Below are 3398 nucleotides of genomic sequence, written 5' to 3'. Positions count from 1 at the left end.
GGTTTGAACCGCCAGCCTTCTGGTTAGCAGTCAAGTGCCTTAGGCACTATGCTACCAGAGCTCCTAGTAAACAGTATAGCCAGCCTTTATTTACTCTGGGAAAGTTCACACTGGACCCTGGCACAACCAAGATAAGGAGGAAGCAGAGACATTCCCACAGACTGAGGCCTGAAGATGCCCACTCTGATACTCTCTCCCCTTCTAGAATAAATCTCTCTGGACAGGTGTGAGGTGCCTGAAAGACCAAGGACAGTTTCTTTATCACTGACCATAAAAAATGCCAAGAGGCTGCAAGACAAATACGACTCATCCCATCCTGTAATTAGCATTCCTAAGGCTTACCCCCTTCTCAGCCCAATTCCCATTAAAAGCTCTAACCATACCCCAGCTTGGGGAGACAGACGTTTTGGAGAAACAATTCTCACTGTCTTCTGGGGTATTGATACTCAATAAACCTTTTATTTCCCTCTTCAATCTGTTATGATTATTGGCTCTTTGTGACAGGGGGTAAGGACTTTGTTTTCCTACAGCACTCCCAAATTCATTTTATGAAACAAGCATAATTCTGATACCAAAACCAGGCAAAGGTACCACTTAAAAGGAATCCCTCATGAATATAGATGCAAAAATCTTGAACAAAATCCTAGTCAATAGACTACAACAATATATTGAAAAAATAATACATTATGACCAAGTGGTATTCATACCAGGTATGCAAGCATGGTTTAACATTAGATAAACAATCAAAGTAATCCATCACATAAGTAAAATAAAGGAAAAGAATTGATTGATAAAGGAAAATCAATGGATACAGAAAAGATATTTGATAAAATCCAACACCCATTCCTGATGAAAAAAAGAAAAAAAAAACTCCTCTCAGAAAAATAGGAATAGAAGGGAAATTCCTCAACATCACAAAGGGCATGTATGCAAAACCAACAGTCAACATTATCCTCAACGGGGAGACTGAACGCATTCCGCTTGTGGATGGGAACCAGATGGGCATGCCCTCTATGACCACTTCTATTCAACATTGTATTGGAAGTCCTAGCTGAGGCAAAAAGAAAAAAGGGAAATAAACAGCATCCAAATTAGAAAGGAAGAAGTAAAACTATTCCTATTTGCAGATGATATGATCCTATACATAGAATACCCAAGAGACTCAGCCAAAACTACTGGAACTAATTGAGAGATTTAGCATAGTGGCAGGGTACAATATCAACATAAAAAAAAAAAACAGTTGGATTCCTCTACACCAGCATAGAGATCTCTGAAAAAGAAATAAGGAAATAAGTATCCTTTACAATAGCTAACAAAAAGATAAAATACTTGGAAATAAATATTACCAGAGCCACAAAAACCTATACAAAGAAAATTACAAAATACTACTTCCAGAAACTATAAGAGATCTACACAAATGGAAGAACATACCACACCCATGGATTGGAAGATTGAACATTGTGAAAATGTCAATACTACCCAAAGCAATCTATACCTTCAATGCAATCCCAATCCAGATTCCATCAACATTCTTCAAGCATGTGGAAAAACCAATCACTAATTTTATATGGAAAGGAAGGAGACCTTGGATAAGCAAAGAGCTACTGAAGAAGAACAAAGTAGGAGGTCTCACATTGCCGGATCTCAAAACCTACTATACAGCCACAGGAGTCAAAACAGCCTCATACTGGTACAACAGACACATAGACCAGTGGAATAGAATTGAGAACCCAGGCATTGATCCATCAACCTATGGTCAGCTGATCTTTGACAAAGGCCCCAAATCCATTAAGTGGGGAAGAGAATGTTTGTTTAATAAATGGTGCTGGCAAAACTGGAGATCCATTTGCAGAAAAATGAAACAAGATCCATATTTCACACCATACATAAAAACGAACTCCAGATGGATCAAATACTTAAATGTAGAACTTAAAACTATAAAGTTCATCAAAGAAAATAGGGACGAACTTAGGGGCCCTAATTTATGGCATAAATAGACTATCAAGCATATCCCAAAATGCACAAACAGCAGAAGATAAACTAGACGATTGCAACCTCCTAAAAATTAAATTCTAATGTGCATCGAAAGACTTCTCCAAATGAGTAAAAAGAGAACCAACAGATTGGGGAAAAAATATTCGGCAATGACATATCTGACAAGGGACCTCTATCTAAAATTTATAGAAAACTCCAATACCTCATCAAAAAGACAAACAATCCAATTAAAAAATGGACAGAAGACATGAACAGACATGTTACCAAAGAAGATACTCAGACAGCCAACAAATACATAAAGAAACTTTCATGATAATTAGCCATTAGAAAGATGCAAATCAAAACAACAATGAGAATGGCAGTTGGAAGATGGTGTCATGCAGTTAATAACCACAATCACTCCCTCATCCATCTGAAACCCAGAACAACTAGGTAAAGCAGATACAGATAAAGATACTGGAGTTATGAGCAGCTAAGGAGAAGATTTAGTATTGAAGGCAAAAAAAGACAGCAGGCTAAACAACTAGGGAAAAAAGGCAGGCCTGCCCAATCAACAGGGACAAAAACAAAAGAGCAAGAGCAGGAGGCAGGGTAGAGGAGGAGGAGGAGGAAGGAAAAGGAAAAAAAGAAAATACTGTGGAACCCACAGATGCTGGGGGCTCAGAATAGCATCACCGTGAGTTTTACAAGGTGAGCTGGGACTTTGTGGGAGAATGATGCTCTTACAGACAAATGGATCGGGAACTCCCTTGGCTTGAGCTGACACAGAGTCCAGAATGGAATGGGAGAAAGGGAGAAGTGCCCTCCAAGTTGGTGGAGTCCTGGAGCAGTGCAATGCAGTGGGTTTGGGCTCATCTCCTGGAAACCGTTTGTGATCTGGGTTGAATCTGTGCACTGGGTTTTTGAGGCTTGTTGGTCCACCCAGAGAGAGGAAACACTCTTCCTTTTGGGACTACTTCCAGATTTGAAATACCTGGGCCCCTTACTCAGTCCCCAAATGGACCTGAGATGCCCTGCCTGTGCCTGCATTGCTGACTGAATTTCCTCACCCCAAGCAGAAACTCCTTTCTGCCTTTCTATCCCAGGGTTCCCTTTTGGTGTTCCCTCCCCCCTTCTCTTTTCCCTTTTCTCCCTGACTTGTGCAATAGGAGAAACATGTTAAACCTCCACTAGGCAACTGTAGCTACTAAAAATGGTAGACAACACCTGTTTGTCCTAACACCCAAGCCTATTTCCAATGAACCTGCACCTGTATCCCCACCATTGCACCAAAACAGAGAGAGCTGAAGAGTGACCCAGCACAGCCAAGTTAATAACCTAAGAAGTACACCTGCTAAACACTCCCAGGCACAGTAAAACATAAAATCAGGGTGAAACAAATCAATATATAGTTTACAATTAAA

Source organism: Orycteropus afer, unplaced genomic scaffold, assembly GCF_000298275.1.
Source record: "Orycteropus afer afer isolate SDZICR_OR568_19922 unplaced genomic scaffold, OryAfe1.0 scaffold00076, whole genome shotgun sequence".
NCBI lineage: Eukaryota > Metazoa > Chordata > Mammalia > Tubulidentata > Orycteropodidae > Orycteropus > Orycteropus afer.
This window is presented reverse-complemented; position numbering follows the sequence as displayed.